The 22,732-nt window shown below is 38.0% G+C and overlaps 1 protein-coding gene across 3 annotated transcripts in view; it reads left to right on the forward strand.

The window, feature by feature from the left end:
• Positions 1 to 22,732, forward strand: part of UBE3D (ubiquitin protein ligase E3D) — a 75,742-nt gene that overhangs the window by 42,935 nt on the left and 10,075 nt on the right. The window contains exon 10 of one of the 3 annotated variants that reach the window (XR_014851024.1): positions 5,483 to 5,594. The exons of the other annotated variants lie outside the window; for them this stretch is intronic. The gene's annotated coding sequence lies outside the window, so the exon portion shown is untranslated. The remainder of the gene's footprint in view (positions 1 to 5,482; positions 5,595 to 22,732) is intronic. 3 annotated transcript variants of the gene reach the window in all.

The raw sequence follows: 22,732 nt of genomic DNA on the forward strand, positions 1-22,732 counted from the left end.
AGGTGTTTCTTTTGGAAAAAGAGAGATCCCTGGGGCCCGTAAACCCTTTCAGAAGGTTTATGTTCTGTAGTCTCATGACTCTCCATTATATTTAATTGTAGGCCAAGGCAAAAAATGCCACTGGGTTTTTAAATAGTTTATTACTGTTTAAAGAGATTAAATTTAAAGAAATTTCACCAAAATTAGGCTGGAGTAACTAGAATTATTACAAAAAATTTTTGTGGGCTTAAAAAAAAAAAAAGAAAAAGAAAATCCTCAGCAAAAAAATAAAGATTTACAGTGGTGAAAATGTGTAAAATTTGCAGTGAACCATTCAGTTTTCTCCAGTGCTCTCCTGCATATTACTTCGAAAGTTCTCAGCAATCATAGAAATTTTCCTAAGAAAACATTGTTGCAGGCATGTTAAAATTGTGATTTGTATTTATTTTGTAATGTGTTTGGAGAGTATGATTTTTGCAAATGCAATATAGAGACAACTGAATTAGTGATGATATGACATAGCAACTCAGCCTTTTTATGATGCTTCTGTCTTCTCCTGTAGTTTCATAGTCCATCAGTTGTGTATTGATGCAAATCTAAAGTAACCAGCTGTTGAGCAGGAAGAGTACTGAGTCTGTGTTTGTTCTGGCAGCTGTAAAAGAATCATCATCTTAGTGGGAACTGAGCATCCTTAACAGTTTCTAACATGAAATCAGGTGGCTTCTATCTGTCCATATTTCCCATTTGTAGTTAAGGCACATCTAATTAGTGTTCCTGAGTTATTTTTACTGAAAAACAATCTTTTTGTAGATTTTTGGACCTAAAAACCCATGGTTGTAAAACTAAATCAGGTAATTGATTTTAATAGAGTTACACTGACATACAACTACTGAAAACTCCTGTAGATGTTAGGAAATAGGTATGTACCTGCTTGTACCTGCTTGCTTTGCATCTTGTGTACTTGGAAATGGGAATCTGCATGTGGTGATCACTTGGGTACAGCAGCAGCCACTGATCATTTCAATATGTTATTTTAATACCCAAGGTCAGAATTATTACTGGGTTGTACATTCAGAGGCCATAAAGTTGAAGAATGTCCTGGATGCCAGCAGAGCGAGATGGCAACAGTTACAAATTTCAAGGATTGGCTGGCACTAGTTATCCATGCAGTTGAATAGTCCATGTCTCCTATTAAGAAGTGAACATTTTGATTGTCTAATCCAAGAGGATGTATTTCTTATATTACCAGTATTGTGTGGTAAAGTCTTCTCTGCTTTAGCCATGACAGGTTAAATAGGAGTCTCTTGCTGCATGCCAAGGCTGTATGTCCTGTATCGTTTCTGTGCATACTCGGTCCCACGTAGTGTATTCGGGATTCCCTTTGATTTGTGTGTGGGGTAGAGGTAGGACATGATAGGTGTCTGTCAACTGGTGTTTTTACCTCGGAGGACACAAAACATCAGGCTTTTCTTTTTTAACTTGTTAGACTCTGCACGATTGTGTTGGATTGCTCCTGGGTAATTTTAGCTTCATAAGGCTGAAACCCTAGGAAGGAAGTAAAGAAAGTAAAGGAACCATCACGCTAGAGGCCCATGATGCAGATCCTGGAAGCGTAGGGTTATGTCAGGCTTGGGGTGGGAACGCCCCACGCATCCCCTGGAGACCCTCTGACCATGGCCTTTCAACCCCAGATTTCTGTGGAACAGATGAAAGCAAACAGGGCTTTGCTGAGCTCATTTGCTGGGGGGAACGACATCTTGGAGCACTGGCCTGCACAGGTCGTGGTTTGCCTGCCTGTGTGCCAAAGCTGGTGATGTGACAATGTCCTGTCTTTCATAGGAGCACACTTTGCAGTGTTTGAAAAGCCCAAGTTCGGAAACCTGCTCTGCTAAGATAATGTTCTATTTTGCCGAGTGGGAGGAAAGGAAAATGGCTTTTTTGATAAAACTCTGTGATTCTAGCTGTCACTCTCCTTGCCAGACAGTTAGTATCACTGAGTGTTTGTCCTAGAGGGCAAATACTGTCCAGTAAAATATTGGTTTATTTATTTTTATCCTGATAAACCTTGTTTGGATCTGAGTTAGTGAATCCATGAAGCAGAAACAAAGTTTGCCCAGCTTTTCACCGATGCTTTATAATAGTATGTTAGCCTTATAATTTTTTTTTCTGGCTTTATTCTTTCTACTCATGTTCACTTTATGTACAGCAAATATTAGAATTACGGGTCCTAGGTTTTCTGTATTTTTCTTGAAAAATATTGGCAAGATGTGCAGGGAGCTTGAATAGTGATATTCAGTTGTGCTGTTCCCTGAGCATAAGATCACTCTGAATCTAAAATAGTGAAGAGGATGAGTCAAATAGGGAATATTAAAAGAGCCCTAATTGAAAACAGATACTTCATGTCTCTTAATGGAGTAATGGCAAAAGGACAAAACTAGCTATTACTATGCTTTATTTTGTGGTAGACCTTAATCTAGCAGTTGTCTAGAAAAAATTAAAACATTTTAATTCTATATTACAATAATATAGTAATAATTTCACTGTATTTGAAGTGAAAATAATTGCAGAGTTCCCTGTTATCTGCTCAGCGGAACAGTAGCAGTCTTGTTCAGCAGGGGGCCATTCTCTCACAACTGAATGCTGGAGGAATTAGAAGGAAAAATGACCTCATGAAATGCCAGAATTTCCTCCTTTCCTAAGTGTTTCCACTGTTGGACATGTGATGAGGAGCTAATGTGCCACTGCTTTCTACTGGTGCTTTTCTTTATGTTTTGATACAGTATTTAGAAATGTATCTTACAGGCAGCTCTGTAATGATCTGAAGTTACAGTTTAACTCCTGATACCATGTAAGGATGGCTTTTAAAAATCCAATTATTTTTAATTAGGCAACTGAAAATGATCTCACCCACACCCATCTTTTTTGAGAATGTATTTACCCTCTCTCCCAATTATATTACAATACTGCAGTGTTGACAAGCCAAAATTTTAGCTGGTATACATCTGCATTGGATGAGTATTAGGCTGTAAAAAGCACACAAAGGAAATCTGCTTAGTTGCTAATAATCTGTAATAAACTCTGTTCTGCCTTGTGCTCTGCAAGTACTCTCTGGGACTAGCTTAGCAGACTCTGTATCAGTGCTGAGACGTAAATTATGTTTTATTTTCCATTGGTGTGCTACTGCTTAGTAACATAATATTTGAAATCACTTTTCAATTCTGTTTTGACCCTTTAAAGATCTTTCAGTGTGATTTATGTTGCTAGAGGAGCCTGGAAGAGAAGAGCAGCAGCAGACTGTGTTACATAGCTCTCTGCTGGGTTTAAAGTGCTCACTACAGTCAGCTTGTAAGTTTGCCAGGCTGTTGATCCTAGGTACTAGATTGTCTTTGGCTCATCTCTCATTTCACCTGTACAATTGCAGTGACATATTTTTGGTGGACTGTAGAGAGTGAAACCTTAGGAAGCTTGAGCCTGTAAACAATGAAGGACCAAAGTGGACAGACCATTTGTTGCTGGTTGAGAGCAGCTCCTGGGTTTACTGGAGAACATGGTTTTTCAGCCCTGACTTGCACCTTCCCAGGCTTGTCATCCCTCACCCGTCCTAAGGATGTCTCAGATCAAGGTAATACGATTGACTGAGGCACTTGATACTTACCCTGGAGCAGTGAGAAAAGCCGTAAGAAGGGAGAGAGGAGTTTGCTACTAGAAAAGATTAATTTTTTTTTTTAGTTTGCTTTTGCTCTGAGCATTGTTTTGCTGCTTTCTCTTAATCTCCATTAGGCTGCATGGAAAGCTGTGCTACCTTATTACACACTTAATCTATATGGCTGTCCACCCACCTGAGCTGTCAGCCCTTTGCTTTAGGAATGGTTGGGCTTTACTTTGTGTATTATTCTTCATACTTGCAAACACTTGTAGCAAGCACCCACTTGAGTTGTCCTGTACTTTATCACAGAACTGCTTGGCTGCTACTTCTCAGCACAGTCCAGAAGGATATGTTGGTATTTCAGAGCCTGCAGCACAAAACGGTTAACACAGGGAAATGCTTTAAAGTGACATGTAATCTCTGCTGTGTTTTTCTAACCTTATCTCGTCTTTCTCTGAATTCAAGCACAGTGAACAGAAAATGTCCTGGATATTGAATTCTTATGATGATATATGGGGCTGTTGTGCACATTTTCTCTCACTGCTGTTTTTGTGAGAAACCAAGCATTTTACTTCCCCTATCAAGGCACTATTCATAAGGCCTCAGACTGTAAACAGCAGTTTTCAGAGTTAAACAGATCATAGTTTTACTTTTACAGTTGCATGAAATTGAAGGATGATTGTGATTAAGAACTGCTGAGCTGTTTCAAAATTTTGTTTCAAAGAGCACTTGATAGTTTTTGGAGCTGCACCCAGCACCACTGGTAGCTTTCAGCACACTGTCTGCTTTGGTTCAGAGAAGTGAAGCTGGTGTTTAAAAAAAACCCCAAAAAATGTTCATCCTGCTGTTGCAGTGAGAATCCCTAGTGGTGTCCCCGAAGGAAAAATTCATTTGCAGTTATTTTGTTTTCACAAAAAGGAGAAAAAAAAAGGTTTCTTATAGAACAGCCTGTCAAGTTTTCTGTCATTTAGTATCTTAATACAGAAAGCTCGCTAAAGGCAACACGTTTGGAAATACAGAGTATGAGTTGCTCAGAAAATGTAAGAATGAATAAATACAGTGTTCATTATAGTTTAGAGGCTCCAGTATATGAGTATCAAAAGAGTAACAGAAAACAAAATGTAAAATTACTGCTATCTCTCAGGTCTATTCATGGACCAAACGAAAGTGTTCCTTGGTATTTGGTGGGTTTTAATATTGATACTTTATTTTTCATGTGTCTCTCTATATATATGAAAAGCAATTTTAAAATCATTTATTTCAAGAAGTTAGCTGAAGAGAGCAGATGCACCTGTGTCTTCTGACTATCCTTTTTTTGAAGCAAACAGCTGAGTAAAATTTAGAAAAATCTGTTCAGCTCAGCTTTTCCATTTGTTCCAGGCATTTGGAGCCACAGAAGATGCACAGATTCTTTTAAGCTAGATTCCACTCCTTTGGAGCACTGTCAAACAGCAGCAAAGACAGGACAAAGATCTAAGAAAAGAAAATACAAAAAGTGAAGGAATGGCTTTCAAAATATTATTAAGCTATCCCAGAAAGGAAAAGTAAATAAGTGAATTTATACAGTAAAATGGCTTATTATCCCTTTAAACATTTTTTTAAAAATCACAGGTTATTACTTGCTTAGTGAGGATCTCCCACATAATGGATTATAGACCTGCATATGTATATTCTGTAGTATTTCACAGACAAAGGATGAGTTACTAATACTGTATGAATTTAAAAAAAATATTTCTCTCAAGCTTGCCACTGCTTATATCTCTTAAACTTCTGCATTAACATTGACAGTATTATGAAGGAACCACTGCAAATACTTTGCAATCTCTGTTGAAATACAGTCATTTTTGTTTTCCTTAGCTGACCGGTTCTACAGAATGTCAACTACAGTGAGCAGACCCAGAGTAGTTAGTGCCAGCCTCTTTTGGCTGCTCCGATTTTGCCCAAAATAAAGATGCTTTGATTTTTGCAGGTTAGTATAAAAGTGCCTGCTGTGTGCTTTTTTTTAGTTTTGACTAACTCAGATAGTTTGCTAAGATGACACAGAATGGATTTATTTTCTGTTTTATTTGTGATCGTTATGTGTAAGTTTTTAAGTTTAATGTCAAACTATTTATTTTAAATAGGAAAGAAGTACCCAAACCTTATACATGAAAGCAGATGTAGTTTTGTAAAATATGCATAAAAATATTTAATTGACTTTAAAATAAAAGAAGTTATAATGTATATATTTGGGAGGTATTTTATGTTTGTCTGCCTTTAATGAAACACTGCAGAATAATTAGGAAAAGATTATAAAGTTGTACTGAAAAAATGCTGCCAAGAGCAAATGATATTAAGAGAGCTAGTGTTTCAATGACAAAACTGAATACTTCTTTGCAGAAGTATAGAGATTTCTATGTTCCATTAAGAAATTTTTATTTTGTCTGCTACTTAATTGTTCCATATTAAGTTGAATTATATTATGTCACTTGGGTTACCTTGGCGTTCACTGTAAGCTATCTTTTAAAAGTACCTGGAGTGTTGAGTTGTATGTCTTGGACACTGAGACTATCCATTTCTTTTATTGTTAACTTTTGGGGCCTCAATCTGAGAGGTAACAATTTTTTAGTTGAACTCTAATTAGTATTTTTAAGTCCTTATTGTACCTGTACCAAAAATGTTTCCTACTGATTCTGCATAAACATTATAAAAGCATAAGGTCTCCTGGCTGAGAACTGTTCAGCTCAGTAAATGTAGGAATTTAATGAACAATGTCTTGTATGTCCTTCCGTGTCCGTACATGATTCATCCATATCTGCAGCACAGGCTCACACTTCTAGTCTGTGGTTTTGTGGTATCTGTGGCTGCTTTGGACATGCTGATGGGAAGGTGTTATTTCACTTATCTAATATGTGGCTTGACTCCATTTCCTCTAATGGGAAGGAGTGGCCCATTTATATTGGCCTGACAAGATAAATCATGTGCAAACCTAAAACTGGAGCTATGAATGGGAAAAATGCAAGCTGAGCTTACCTGTGGAAGCACAAAATTTTGTGATTGCTTCAGTGCTCCATGGTGGAGAATTAGGACCTTGACAAGAGTGGCCCCAAACTGAGATTTAAGATTTGTAATTAGTTTCTTGGTTGAGAATGCTTCTTTTCTTCCAAGGCAGTTCTCCAGGAAAGGGGAATCAGAGAGAGTGAACCTGCACATATCGCAAACAGAAGTAGATTTAAAAACAAAAAAGCCATGAGCTCCAAGTAAGAAGCAGTGAATATATAGCACACTGGCAAGTGCCTCCTCTGGAAATATCGGGGAGAAGATTGGCTGGAGGAACAACTAATTTCTGTGCAATTCCCTTTACCTAGAATACAGCAAAAGCCACCTGTTACATAAGCATCTGGTAATACATCTCAAAGCAGTTTACTTAGAAAAGATGCTCAAATATGTCATCGTGGTGGTTTGACCCTGGTTGCCCATCAAAGATGCTTTATCACTCCCCTTCTCAGCTGGACAGGGGAGAGAAAATACAATGAACAGCACATGGGTCAATGATAAGGACAGGGAGAGATACTCATCAATTACTGTCATGGTCAAAACAGATTTGCCTTGGGGAAATTAATTGAATTTGTTAATAATAAAATCAGGCTAGGATAATGAGAAATAAAAACAAATCTCAAAAATATTTACCCCCCAAGTTCTCCCTTCTGAGGTTTAACTTTATTCTTAATTCTTTGCCAGCTCCTCCTAGCAGTGCAAGGATATGGAGAATGGGGGCCATGGTCAGTTCATCACACATTGTCTCTGCTGCTCCTGTCTTATCAGGCAGAGGACTCTCACATATTTCCCCTGCTCCCGTGTAGGTTCTCTCCCATGGGAGACAGGTCTTCATGAACTTCTCCACTGTGGGTCCTTCCCACAGGCTGCAGTTCTTTATTAGCTACTCCAGAGTGGGTCCCTTCTGTGGGGTGCTGTCCTTCAGGAACAGGCTGCTCCATTGTGGGTCCCTCACAGGGTCACAAGCCCTGCCAGCAAAGCTGCTCTAGTGTGGACTCCTCTCTCCGCAAGTCCATCCAGGAGCCTGCTCCAGCACAGGCTTCCCACAGGATTGCAGCATCCTACAACCATCCACCTGGTCTGGCATGGGTTCCTCCACCGGCTGCAGGAAAATCTCTGCTTCCCCATGAGCCTTCATGGGCTGCAGGGGCACAGCTGCCTCCCCACGGGCTGCACCATGAGCTGCAGAGGAACCTGCTCTGGTGCCTGGAACACCTCCTCTCCTCCTTCTCCACTGACCTTGCTGTCTGCAGAGCTGTTCCTCCCACAGATCCTCATTCCTCTTTTCCAGACTGTTGAACAGGTTTTTTTCTCCCTCCTTAAATCTGTTATCCCAGAGGCACTACCACCATCACTGATGGGCTTGGCCTTGATCAACTGTGGGTCCATCCTGGAGTTGTCTGGCATTGGCTGTGTCAGACATGGGAAAAGCTTCTGGCAGTTTCTCCTGGAAGCCACCCCTGCAACCTCCTGGTACCAAAACCTCACCATGCAAAATCAACACAGTCATTTACCATTTAGGTGTGACTGTACAATTAATTGCAGGGATCCAGTTTAGATGGTCTGGTATAGCCTGTGGATAACTTGCTTTAAAGGGGGGAAGACAGAACTAATTAGGAATAAAAATGCCTGATTGATGCCACTCCTTTTTCCCCCCAGTTTTCATCTATTGTGAACTTTCTGATTTTCCCAAGTAATTCTGAAATCTAAAAGTTTAGCTGTTATGTCCTAATGATCAAGTAGTTGTGTAGGTAATGTACTATTAAACAGAAACTGAGAGTTTGTCTTTATCAATAGGCACCACACTGTGGAAAAGAAAAATACCCATGTTTCATGTACCTGAATATATGCATGAAGAAGAGTCTTAAGGGAGGTCTGATATACTTCTAGAATATCCATTCCTGTTTATTAAGCAAGGCTGTTGCCTTTGTGACCGAGAAACAGTCTCCGCTCAAAAGATATATTTAGACCTGTGCACAACCTAATACTGCAGTACATGTTCAGTGTGGTTTTTATAAGGCTGTTCCTCTCCAAAACCTTGGCATCTATAAGTTATTCTTTTATGTGGGGTGCAAGTTTCAATGTTGTAGCTAAAAATGCACAGAAATCATATTATCAGCTACAAAGAGCTCTTTTGCTTCAAAAATAGTACTGTGTCGTTGGATAACAATGATTCTATAATGGAGATTTTTCTTAGAAGTTCATGTTGTCATGCTGTGTGTTTTGTGAATATGTGTTGTTATGGAAAGCTACAACACTCTTTATTTTCATTAAGAGTCTGGATGGAAGCTTTAAAGATACTTGTGTAGTCTAGAAAGCTCTGCAGAAAAAAAGATGTATTTATACGGACGATTCTTAGTAGGTTTAAAAGTGCTTTAAAAATGAATGGATTCAACTCTCTTATATTTCAGGTATAGGCTGGAATAGATATGATATTATTACATATTACAAGATTTTGAGGAATCCCGAGGGAAGTTGTCAGTAAATTCTAGCATTTTATTAACAGACAGGTTAGCACTTAGAGCAACTCAGGAGTGTTACATGTTGCAGAGTTGGAAACGGTAATAATGTCTTCAAGGAGACAAATGGAGAAATATACTGCAGCTTGTAAAGCCAGGGCATAATAATTGAATCGATGACTTGACAATGATAAAGTACATGGTGGACAAAAAGGAAGAGGGCTGTTAAGTTCTCTTCTTTTTACTGTCAGTTGAAAATGAGTCTGGAACAGATATTTTGGTGAAGAAGTCAGTAATGCCTCCAGTGAGAAACATACAATTTGCCTTTCCTCAGAAGAAGAAGTCCATCATTCTGTTGTGATGTCAGTAAAGAGAGCAGTGTGCTCTAAATCTTTGTGGTTAAATCATAGGTCTGTTCCAGGAGTGGTGGCTGATGACAAATGGTACTGCTTGAAAGCTTCTGCTTCTTAAGGAAGAAAACTCTAAGTCTGGATTTTAGAAAAGCTAGAATGGGCAGAAACATCACATAGGGGAACAGGTCAGATCACTGTCTGTCCAGAGGCAGGGAAAGACCTGAAGGGAAGTGTAAGAGATAAGATGGACCAACTGCCCTTTTATTCAGCTGGTGGTGTTCCCATAGATGTACACCAACACAATTCTGACTGGCCAAAAAAAGGACAAGATTATTTCCTTTGTCTCTAAGTTGTTTGCTGCTTTGGTCCATGAAAAAAGATCAGTTGTGTGAATGTTTGTTTGTAATAGCTCCACTACTTTTGAATTAAGGGAAGCTGTTTTACACACGGGAGCGTGTGGAGGTGTCTCAGCCTATACATTTTATAGAGGTCCTAAGATAAGATTTGGAATATTCCTGTGGGAAGAAGAAAGAGAAGGGCAAAAGGGTGTATAAGCATTAATACAACCTACTGAAATAAGGAGACTGTTTAGCATCCAACGGAAAGCTGTTATGCCTGGAGGTGAAACTTGGCAACCGTTTAGCAATATGTAGAAAAACTTGCAGAAATCTGAAGATACCATAGCTGAGTGAGATCACAGGGAGTGTTGGGTGGGCAGAATGTGATTGCTGTTTGGGCTTTTGCCAGGCATTCTGGTTAATGTTTCTTCACCTGTCTCCCAGAAGCTTGACAAGCAAAATAGGAAGTGATTCTGCCTTGTGGAAAAAAAAAAGAAAAAAATATTCCCATATCACTAATGCAAACTATAAAAGCATGGTATATAGAGTGACTATTTTAAAACACCGTTTCCCAGTCTTCATTATTTTTTGTGAGTTGTGGCATTGTGAATTGATGAAACCAGATCAGGGAGTTATATTCCTTCTGTTGCTTTTAGTGAGCTTGAGTTTTACAAGGAAAATAGAAGAACAAAAGTACTAAGCACCTTGGCTACATGGAAAAGGATCTTGCCTGAAAACTTGTAAAAATGAAGATTTTATTTTAATCCTACTGACTATTTTGGCTACTCAGTCCACTTCCAACTTCTTCCAGAATGCCTGGCATTTATAAATATTATCCTGAAAATGACTGAACATGCAGATGTTCTCGTTTTCTGTGACTGGTACTCCTGTCCTTAATTCTGGTTCTTATCAATATCTATACATCTGCAAAATTCAGTTTTAAATTGAAGGTTTTCTTGCTGCTGGTGCTTCTGTCTTTGACACATTTTCTGTTTTCATATGTCCCACCAAATTAAAAAAAGGCTATTTTTGTGTAATGGGGAGTGAGTAGCTAACATATTTCTTTCTTAACTCACCAGAGAGCCTGCTGCTGACTTTTTATTTCATGTTTTCATACAAAGTCTATTCCATTTATCATTTGCCAGATTTTCAGAAATTAAATTCTAGGACTGTCTTGTTTCCCTCTTTGTTAACCACTTGAAGTTTTACGCACTGATAAGTTTCCATGTTACTTTCTCATTTTTATTAGATACGAATTTACTTTTTTTCCATGCCATTTATGAGCAGACAGCTGTGTAATTCTTGCACCTTTTCCCTGTTAAGAAACTAACCTTTAATGCTTGAAGTTACCTAATTGTATTTGCCTCTTTTCAGCTAAGATGAAAAAACTGAGGCTGGGAGGGGAACAACAGGGCTTTATATCCTTCTTTGTTGCAAAGTAGAATCAACTTTACTTTTTAAATTAAAAGAAAAAAGAGGTCTGCTGAACACACAGAAGCCTTCATATTTCAGTTTGCTTTCTCTGGTTCCACAGAAAGGAAATGCATTTTCAGCTGTATTTTTATAGAGTGGTAGCTAGTGACTAGTTAAATTAATTGGAGGTGTCCATTCTACATGATTGTCCTGAGGATATATTCCATTAAGTGACTGCTTTTCTATTTTAAGGTAAGATGTAGAATGTGAACTAAATAGTATCTGTAAAACTTACTGTGTTCTGTTCTGTAAGCTTTTACTTGTCTGAGCTATATGGCTCAATGCTAAGGTTGATTTTGAAAGAGCTACTGAGTCTTATTCTACATTTTTCAAGCCACTCCAATGTGAGGAGTTTGGGGAGACACCATTCTCCCATTTGCCTGGTAATTAGATCATCTTCTGAAGACTCTGTCATTCAACAAGGTTGTATCCACAACACTAGATTTAGATGAAGCAGAGCTCTGATTCCACCTGGAAATGGTTGTGCTCCTGTAATTTAGTTAAAATGAGCTGTCAGAAGTGAGGCATTGTTTACGTATTTTTAAGTGTAGCTCGGAAGCTGGAGAAAACCCTGGTGACATTTCGTAGCTAATCGTTTTATGTTGCCTTTCCTGCAAAGGCAGAGCATGCATTCCTAATACAAAACGATGAAGAGTCAAGTAGGACTGTCTTACAACAATACTGATACTGATTAAAGTACTGGTACTTAGTAAAGTGCAGTGTCATTGTTGGATTGTGCTCCTTTCCCAACCTACATTCCGATAATCTGCAAAGCAGTTGAATGCCTGGTTAAATCTTCCGAAATCACTGTCAAAACCACCCCATAAGATTTTTTTTTCACAACAAGGTAACCATCTTGAAGAAGATGCAAGTCAGAGAAAAAAGAATTTCATGTAAAGACATTATCTTAATTTCATATGCTTCTCTGTTTATGCAGAGGTAACTTGTCAGTCCAGTTTCAGCCATTCCAATAAGAATTGCCAGGACTTTGGATTACCTAAAGTTCTAATTCAAATGAACAAATACTGTTTTTTTTTAAAAGTTGGGCAATCATTTAGGACTTCCAACTTAAGACTTAGGAGCCTATTTCTCATCTTGTAAGCTTAAAAAGGCTAGTGGTGGTCCCTTAGTGGTGGCAGCTTTGCTTTAATTAGTTTGTGTGGTATTACAGAAATGCACCTGAAGCATTTGTGGTAATAGCTCTACATTGTAGGCAAGGACCTGAACCTTTTGAAGTTAATATCAAAACTCTCTTTGGCTTCAGTGGTGCAGAACTGGCCTGCAAATGAATAAACCAGCCAGCTGGATATATTGTAGAGAAATAATTATTGCAAACTCTGAAAGTTCCTCATTAACACTATTGCATGTGAACTTTGCAAGCAAATGCTTGAAGCTAATCTCCAAGAGCTATTTGTTAGACAAGTGAATTAATAGCTGTGGCTGCTGGTTCATGCAGAAGGTTCTCTGTTGGTTTTTTTGTCCTTTATTTGAAGACTTCAATCAGTATAAATGATTTAAAGGCCTCACTCCACTAGATGGGGAAAAGATGCTTATAGTGTAGTATTTGCTTACACTCTGCAGTTATTGGTATGATGTAATATTTTTACACTTGGGTAAGTATAGATTTTGAATAAAAGAATTTAATTAATACTGAATAAATGTTCCTCATAAGGGAAAAATTCTCTATTTCTATTTCATTAATGCTTCATGCTTCTAGCAGTTAACTAATTTAATTTTACTCCTGGTGTTCAAGGTCTGTGCTTTTCTTTCTGTCTGTTTTTTTCAGTCTTTCTGTCTTTTAAACAGGCTTTGTTCATGTTTTATGGTTGGGAAGAGAAGATCAGCCAGAGATAGAAGATAGGGAAAAGTGCAAAGAATTTTTTTCCTTTAGTTGGACCTCGTGCAATGCACAGTGGACATGTATCTATGACTGTGCATAAAATATATGTAATGCAAAGAAAATTAAGTTTTTGGAAAAATCTCTGAGATTTAAAGACTACAAACCCTATTTTAAAAAGCAAACTAAGGGACAATGAATTACTTTAAATAATAAAGGTAAGAAGGATCAGTTACCTTCTAAAAGTAATGCTTGCACATGCCAGTAGCCATGCACATGTAATTTGGCTTAATAAGGAAATCAGGGTTTTGGGGATCAAAATCCATTTTGAGATTTTTTTTATTAGTTGTATATGCAGTACATTAGACTTTTGTATAAAATGCTCAAATTCAGGATACAAAGTGAGTGAAATGATGTGGTAAATGTTCAAAATGAATAAAAAAAATCTGTTCATATTGTGTGCAAGCAACGAGGGTTTTAGTGTGAGAAGTTTTTAGAGTTTTTAAAGTTTGAGGCAAATGGTTTTTCACTTTTCTTTTTTTCCACTAACCCAGTACAGTTGTATTTAAGGTTTTCATGCAGCAATGTTAAGGGCCTGGTTTCAATCTATTATAGTTCTCAGTGTTACAAAGCTGGTAAAATTGTGACCAACTTCAGGTAATTTCATTCAGACCTTAAGGTCATGCTGTGATCCTCAGCTTTGGATCTTGCACATTTCTAAGTTGTTTTGATTATCATCTTTCTACATTTCTACTAATTAATGCTATTTTTCATTCACTGAACTTTGTGAAATGCTATTTTTTCTTTTTTATGATGCACGTAATTATGTTTCATCAGTATATATTTTTAGTAGCCTTGCCCTAAGGAAGACATTTTAAACAGTATTTTGGAAGTCTTAGAGCAGACCAATGTGCTGTAATAATTATATTTCAATAATACAAAATGTGCCTTCAGGGAGCTATGACTCCAGTGTATACTATGTTCATATATACTTGTCCTTGATGGTAAAATTGGATTAAATATAAATAAAAAGAATTGGAAGAAAGAGTCTGGAAAATTGATTCTTCTTGAAGGTCATTAATGTTTTCTAAAGAGAAGTTAAAAATTAACATGAAAATCTCTTTGTTAAAGAAATCGTTCTAGCTTTGTTTTGTATAATAAGATTTTTATCAGTACAAGAAAAGGTCTCATAAAAATAAAACCTAATTGTTATTTTCATCTGAAACTGGGAAGTATTCAGTGGCTAGAAAACAGACAAAAAGAGGGGGGAGAAAAAGAAGCTTGAAGAGAATAATAAGGACTGCATGGAGCCATGAGCTGAAGGATGGGTTCATACCATATTGTAATATAAAGAAAAGAGGTTACAAAGGAGGAGGGGAGAAGAGAAGGCGAGTCAACAAAAACTGCAAGATAAGGTTTGATTCAGAAGTATTTTCTATCCACTATTTGAATAAAGTCCCTTTCAAGTGCATGAAGGAAGTTGATATATAAAAGGAAACAGGCAGCAAAATGAAGAGGGAATGTGAAATTTGCGTTGTGTCTAAACCACCCAAAAAAGAGCAGAGTAGAAAAAGTCCAGTTTCTATGTTTTACAAAACATTTAAACCATTTGTCTTCAAGGATGCCGTAGTTACCAGTCTTTGTTAATTAGCTGGTTCACTTCAAAAATGTATGTAGCAGAAATACATTTACAGAGTCACAGAGTCAGTAAGTTTGGACATGACCTCTTGATATCATCTAGTCCAACTTCCTACTGAAGCACAGTCAGCTAGAGAAGGTTACCTCGGACCATGCCCAGTTGGGTTTTAAATACCTCCAAGGATGAAAACTCCAAAACTCCATCTTACAATCAAAAAGTGTTCAGAAGGAATTCCATGCTCTTTTAATTTGTTCTTATTGCCTCTTGTCCTGTTAGTGAGCTTTCTCACCTTCAGTCCCTCCCATCAGGTATTTTTACACATTGATATGATCCCCCTGGACCTTCTCTTGTCCAGGCTGAACAGTCCCAGCTCTCAGCTTCTCCTCATATGAAGGATGTTCCAATCCCTTAGTAATCTTCATGGCCCCTTCTTAGCCTGTTCTTAGCCCTTTCTTCACTTCATTAAGTCTGTATTTTTCTTGTGCTGCGGACCCAGCAGTCCAGATGTGACCTTACCAGTGCTGAGTGGAGGTGTAGGATCACCTCCTTCAACCTACTGGCAACGCTTTTCCTGATGCAGACGTATGTCCACTTTAAGTGTTGTGTTACCTGGTCCTCCTTCACAAAGGGTAAGTCTTCTTACAGACTACCCTACTGGTCTCAGAGGCCTAGGATTCCTGCAGGCTGATTATCAGTAAAGACTGAGGCAAAAAGGGCATTGAGTACCTCAGCCTTTCAGTGTCCTTTGTCAGCAGGGCCTCTGCAATGTGCAGGCTAATGCTGTGCTACTCACTGCTTGTGTGTTACTGGGAATCTGGAAAGAATTGCCTCCTGGCTCACTAGGTTCTCACCCTCTGCTGAAGTATTTTGCTGTTCATGGTGATGGCTGTTGTTGCAGTCAGCTGTTTAACTGGGGTGAGGAGGGACCCAAAGAAGCCATTCCATTTCTGAGTGGTAGGGTTGACTGCACCCCTTAAATGTTGCACTAGATCTCTTCAGTGATGGGTAGGTTGGAAGTGCAAATATTGTTTCAGCAGTACTCTGAAGAATCTCATTATCCCAGCCCACTGAGACAAGCAGTCCCCAAGTATTCCACACGTGTGCATTAATGTCTTCGTCAGATACCAGTGTTTTAACATCTATTTCATTTTGAAATGGGTCTCATTTCAGCCAGTTGTTCAGGGTGCTGTCAAAGCCCATGTGTGAGCTGTGCTTTGCAGTGATAAATGAGTACAACTTGTATCATAAGCAATTTATTTTTTTTTGCTTGGATCCCTTTTCAGAATGTGATGGGTGGCCTACTTTTGTGGGGATGAAATATTTTCCTGTTCTTTTGTGACATAACAGGTCTTGTCAACAGTTGCATAGTTTTTTTGGAGTAGGTGGCATTATTAGGATGGATATTATTTTGGGGATGCTGATACATCACCTCTGCATGATCTGTATTTGTCTCTTGAATATTCCTTATCTCTTGCTAATTATAGTTGGTCTTGTGGGGATCAGCTTCCTAAGTTAAATAGACCAGTGTAACATACAGTGTTTCTGGAGTGTGTTCAGGTGAGAGTCAATTCATGTCACCTACTTCCACGTTCACAACCCCCAGATTTTTCACAGTTCTGTGGTGGGCATATGCTAATACTGTTACCCACCCTCCTATCTGGGAGCAAACTTTTCCCTGAAAGCATGCAAGTTCCTTTCTCTTCTGTTTCCAGGCTTGTTGAGTAAACTTGTTCTTTTGTTTCTGCTTTAAGAAATGTCATTTTCCTGCTGATTGATGTATTTCTTCTGTTCTATCCATTGCGTTTTTTAAAAACAAATACAAGCTCTTCAGCAGATTCTGTGATTACTGTTATATCAGTTATCTGAAACTGAGAAGGGGAAGAGCTTTTGCAGTTTTTTTTTCTGGTTGTCTATTTTGCTTACCTAAAAAAGTCTTTCTCCATCTTTTTTTCCTTTCTTTGTCTCCTCTTCTGCCCACCTGCCAGCCCCTGAAAATTGGAAACATGAGAGGCCTTGTCTGAGCATTGGATTAAGAGCCACGAAATCCTTACTCTTTCCATGACTCATTGTGTGTGTCCTTGGGCAATCTGTTACTATTACGGATAAAAGCTGTTCATAGCACTTGGTTGAAAAATTAAAAGCATGGTGCATGATCCAAGTAGATTATTTCAAATTTAAATCAAAGTATGGAAAAAGTGGACAGAAAAGAGAGGCTGCAGAAAATGAGTATGGGGGGAATAGTTTGTTTATGAGCTCCATAAAATGATTATGAAGGGAGATGGGTATTGCAACAAGACTGTAATTTCTGTCTTGTTGAACCCTTTGGTTCCATCGCAGTGCAAACACATGCTGTGGTAGTAAAATCTTACACATCCTTGAGTTTCAGAGCTGATAGGTTTTTATTAGAAATGAAGTGAGTAAATAAGAGTGATGGAAGAGGAGATGGTGCACTGTTCAATAGATGCACCTGCACTCCACTTCGTAAATCCAGTTCTGAGGGTTTTCTTGGGAGATTGGTTTGGTGATTGTGTTTGAATGTGTGTAAATGCCTGAGATTTTCCTGTTTGCTTAATTTTTTTACATTCAGATACTTTAAGGACTTGAACTCTTCCTCACAATTTAGAAGAAGTAACAGAGATCTTTGGAGAGAGCAAGGCTCTGGGGCTTCTAGGCAGGGTCACCTGAAGATCAGAGAAGACAAATGGAATAATTTACCTATATTTTCCATGATTAATCAGACATGAAAATAACTTCCAAAAGTAACAGAATATGATATGATATGATTGATATGATATGATGATATGATATAAAAGAGAAAGCTTCCTTCTGTATTTCTCATGTGACTTCTCTATATAAAGCTGAATATGGTGAAAAGCTGCCTATAGAAGATGCTGCTTTGAGAATGTGTTTGCAGGCATTTTAATACCATGTCCATTCAGTGTTACTCACCTGACATTCCCTAGAACTTTATTTTTACTGTTTTAATGATCTGTGCATTAGCTCCCATTGCTGTGATATTGAGGATGGTAGTTTTATATTCAACAGCAACCTATCTAATCTAAGGTAGCCTTTTCATCTCCCCCAGCCTCTTGTTCATGTAACCTTGTCTCTTCCTTCTGCTCCTTTGGCATTATCCAGTGACTATGCAGCTGTGCCAACACAGTGGGGAGGAAATTTGCAAGACCATTTGCTTATTGCTTAACTTTCCCCTGAAGAAATGCATTGGTGAAAGCTGCTGGACCCTTGAAAAATCTTTCATATTTCATTTGGTGAGGAAATAAGGCTGTGCTTGGAATGAGTGTTTGAATTATTAAATACCTATGTTTGGGTTTTTTCCTGTTTTTGAATAGTCATAGTTAATTGAGAAGAAGGATATCAGGCTTCTGAGATTCAGCATCTTCTGGTGATGGCACCATATGCAAAAGGTCATTGTTTCAAAAGGTCAGTCCTACCCCTGCAGTGGAAGTTGCTGTTCTCATGCCAGTGAGTGGGGTCAGTCTGACCTCTGCTTGAGAGTTAACTTGCATTTCCTACTGTTGCTCCTCTTTTGACATGCTGGGATAGGAATCTGATGAAGAGACTGGTTCAGAAAGGGTTTAGCTCTGGATTCTATACTGTCAGATGTTTGTCCTAGTTTTTGTGATCAGTTTTTACCCCATAGTCTTGCAGTAACTGGTGTGATTTATAGCTGGGGCCACATGAAATTCTTGTTTCATTAAATTTAGTCCCTTTACTGCAGATAACATCACATATCATCAATGAGTCAAGCTCCATCTGAAGATCTCCCTGGTTGCTTGTACAACCCTTCATTTTGGAAGGCCAATTCATTTTCTTGCAATGCCTTCAGAAATTACCATTAATTGATGCATTTATAAAAATTTTCCAATTCTGTCCTGATGAAGAGTAAGTATTTAAAATTGTTTGATGCCTGTCAGGGGCAGGAATCCATAAGCTATTTATGAGTCTAGATTTGACTCACATAAGCACTTCACCACATGAATAATTGCCTCCCTTGGACAATAGAGGTGTTCCAATGTGTGTACAGAATCAATGATCCAGGACAAAGGTCAGCTTCCAAATAACTGTGTTATTATTGATGAAATCATTAGAATCAAAAGGACGAGAGAATTTGTCTCAGGTCAAAATTGTTTTCTTCAGTATTGTTTGCAAAGAGAATTCTCTGTCATCAGCTGTTTTAAAATCTTTTTTACTGTCTTGCTAATTTAATAGACTTTTCTCTCATGGGTGACTACTGACAACAAATACTTAGAAAGGATGCAATTTAAATGCACTGAAGTCAAAGTTAATTGCATTAAACCTTCTTAAAATGCAAGAATCATATAATACCAGGAAAATAAACATCTAGCATGCTGAAATTACATTACAACATTCCTTCTCTCAGTTGTTCTACAGGCAAGCTTTTTCATAATGAAAGACATAGGAGACTTCAGTATAGTCTAGACAACCAGTCTAATTTCCTAGGATATTCTCAGTCTAACTTTTGACTTTTGAGGTTCAGTCATGCTGAGAGTTCCCAGAGCTGAGGTCTCATGCTGCCCATGGAGAGTCTTGTTGGTATCTCCAAAGTTAAGTTTTATTTATTTTGTACATCATATCCTACTCTTAAAAGAAACCATCATGGAATATGGCAATAAACAAAGTAATAATAAATGTCATACATCTTGCAACACCTACTACTCCATATATCTTTGCTTTTAAAACTATTTGCTTTATTTACTTTTACTGTTATATGAAATAGGTAGTATATTTTGATGCAAAGAGGTTTAACTTGCAAGATTGATGTTTCAGCACAGTCTGCTTTAAAAAAAAACAATTGAAAGCTTTTATCTCAATTATCTTATTGTTTAAGGAAAAATATTCTAAAAATGGTAAATAGTGTATTTTCTGTATTATATGAAACTTCAAGGTCAGTGACTGTTCTTTTTATGAAGAAAACATCTGTTTTCATGAGTTTGAGCCTTAAAATGGACGGTTTCAGCTTTTGTTCTGACTGCAGCTGGCAAAACAATGTGCTCAATCCCTACAAATAAAAATCAGTTTGACCTAGTAATGGCTGTAGGGATCTTAGAGGCCAGAAATCCACACTATAAAAATACCTGCTATAATATAGGAGCTCAAATCTCACTGAGAGTTGCCTTAAACTCCTACATCCTTTAGAGGCTTTGGAAACGTTTTATAACCCAACCAGTATTAAGCAGTGTTTATTGAATGCCTGGCCATTTAATAGGCATCATGAGATTGTACAGGAACGGGATGACCTGGGACCAAAGGACAGCCCTGCTCAGGCTCTGTCCCCCTGAATGAATCACAGTAGGAAAAGACGTTTTCCTAAATATCCCTTGGTTGCTGTGATTTTGTGTTTTCTTTTATGTGTCTCTCTATTTCACAGGATATAAATGAATCTATATTTATATATTTTTTCCTTCATCTTCTTGGTTTGCACTTTTATTGCAGCCATATCATCTTCTAAACACCTGTTCCTGTTTTAACTCAGTCTTAATCTCTTGCCAAAAGCTGAACTCTGGGAGGAATGCAGTAGTCCCAATAAGGTGTTAAAAATAAAATAGTAGTTGATACTTAAATACCCATTTATATACACAAACAAATTAATCCTCATACCTCATGCAGGGCGGTATTTATTCTCATTCCAGTTTTAACTGCCAGGAAGCAAAGAGAGAATTTAAGCAGCTAATTTTTAAAACTTGCCTTTTTTTTCGTAAAGTTTTCAAAAGATAACCTAATGAAGACATCTGTTCAACCTGTCTAGTTTCAAAGTGTTACATAACAGTGCTACATTCTCCTTTAATCTGCTCTACCATTTTCTTTAGAGTTTTGGTAGACTGTTCGGATTGCATGTAAAAATAAATATTGCATGTAAATGTGAGCGTATAACCAAATACCTCTCAATAAAAGATATAATTTATTTCTATTCTCTAATGCATCCATTCTATGTCGTGCATATGTCAGGTAGTGTTCGGGTTTGGTATGTTGAGAAATGGATGTGCACACAGGAGATGGCCACATCTGACACAGTGGCAACTTTGCACACATGACAAGATACCCCAGAAGTTTCAATGTGACGTCACAGTTGACCTGCTCCTGTAGCATTTGCCAAGGGAGACTCATAGAATCCCAGTTTACGTCTGTGTACTGGTTTCTGTGACATAACTAGCTACAAACATTGCAGGAAATGCAGAGGATAGACAATTTCCTGGCTTTCAGGGTTTGGTAGATTTTAGATAAAAATGTAACAGTTTGGAGACGAAAGCAAAATTAAACTGCAATTATGCCCTCCAGGCTATCAGCAAGTAGAGTATTAACCAGAAGTGGTTGGCTTGTTACCTTGTGGCCTCTTTGTTTGTAAAGCACCTTACCACAGTAATTTTTAATAAATCTTTTCCTGACAATCTGTTTGAAGACAGAGCAGGTGACCTCTGGTACTGCTCTATAATTTCTTGTGTCAGTTTTACCAGTCTATTGAGTTTTCTAAGGCATTTCAGTGTAAGAGGTGAGAAGGTTGTCTTATGACTGGCCTCAAACTGACTCTGAAAGGTGCCTAAATTTGGACAAAGAGAGAAAGACTGATTTTCATTAAATTAAAATTCAAAGATGCATTGACCTACAGCATTAATATCTAATGTCTCTGGTGTCTTGCCAGTGCTGAATCCTGGAGATAACTGTATTGCTGTTACACTGGGAATTATGGTGAGTGTGAGGGAAATCCAAATAATTTCTTTAGTTGATGTTTGTGTGATAGCCTTGGTAATCCATCCCAATTACTTCTTTTTTATTTAGTGCAAATGCTTGCCTACACTTCCGTTTTTAGCAAGATATGCTTCTTTCTCCTCCTTTCTCTTTAGGTTTCTGGTTCAGTTCCTTGTTCTCTTTAGCTTTCCACCATGTTTCTTCTAAACCTGAAATAATCTTAGCCTGCTGTTTTTCTCCTATAAAGGGCAAGGCAGTTGATGGGAGAAAAAAATAAGAAACACAAGCAAAAAACAGTCATCTCCAGCCAGGCCCTGAAGGGGATTTTGGCTTCTAGATTCTACCTGGTGGTGCAGCTGGGAAGGAAAAAAAAACCCCAACTATTTTTGTAGTAATCTTGCTTTTCCTGGAGAAACTGTGAGCAAGACTTTATCTCCTACTGCAGTATATCTGACACAGTACAGTCTGGAGGTAAATCCTGATGAAAGGTGGGTTGTGTGGGTTCAAGGGAGAAGGATTGATTAGAGTCAGAAAAAAATTGTTAGGGGTGGTGCTTAAAAATAGAAGAAAGACAATTTGAGTTACTGTGGTGAATGGTTCAATAATAGGGAATAATAGAGAAAATGTTTGTTTATGGTAAAGGGATCATTTGAGCTGGAAAACTAAACTGGTAATAGAAGACTATATTATTCATTTTTCTGGTTTGGATGATGCAGCACATTAAAGTCACCTTTCTGTTTTAGAGTGTGCTACAGTACTTTATGGCTAAAAGGGGAGGAAAATGAGACATTTGCTAGCTTAGAATTCAGCTGTGTTACTGTGTAGTAAAGACCTAAAACCAGTTCTTCTCTTTCACATATGTTAGCACTTCCCTCTTTTGAAGGCGTAATAGGATTGAAATCCAAAACGAGGGTATTTTGGTGAGATAGGACACTTCATAAATTTTGTTGCAGTGAGTACTACCTAAGGGCATCTAATTGAGAGCAACAGCCATGCAAATGACCAGAACATCACACATCTGGGTAAGCCAGCATCTAATCAAAGATGTAAGTGCATAGTGTGCTGTTATCTCACACCTGATGTACCATATGTTATCAGCTCAATTTTGAGCAAGGAGATTCACTGTTAAAGAGAGACTATGTGGCCACTTAGCTGACCCTATTTATTCTCTCTGGAATTAGGTACAATCCACTTGCTTCATGGTCAACAAAATAAATACATATAATTCTCTGTTTAGACCTTTCTT

This window comes from Lichenostomus cassidix, chromosome 3 (genome assembly GCF_008360975.1).
Source record: "Lichenostomus cassidix isolate B80296 chromosome 3, HeHo_3.0, whole genome shotgun sequence".
NCBI classification, from domain to species: Eukaryota; Metazoa; Chordata; class Aves; order Passeriformes; family Meliphagidae; genus Lichenostomus; species Lichenostomus cassidix.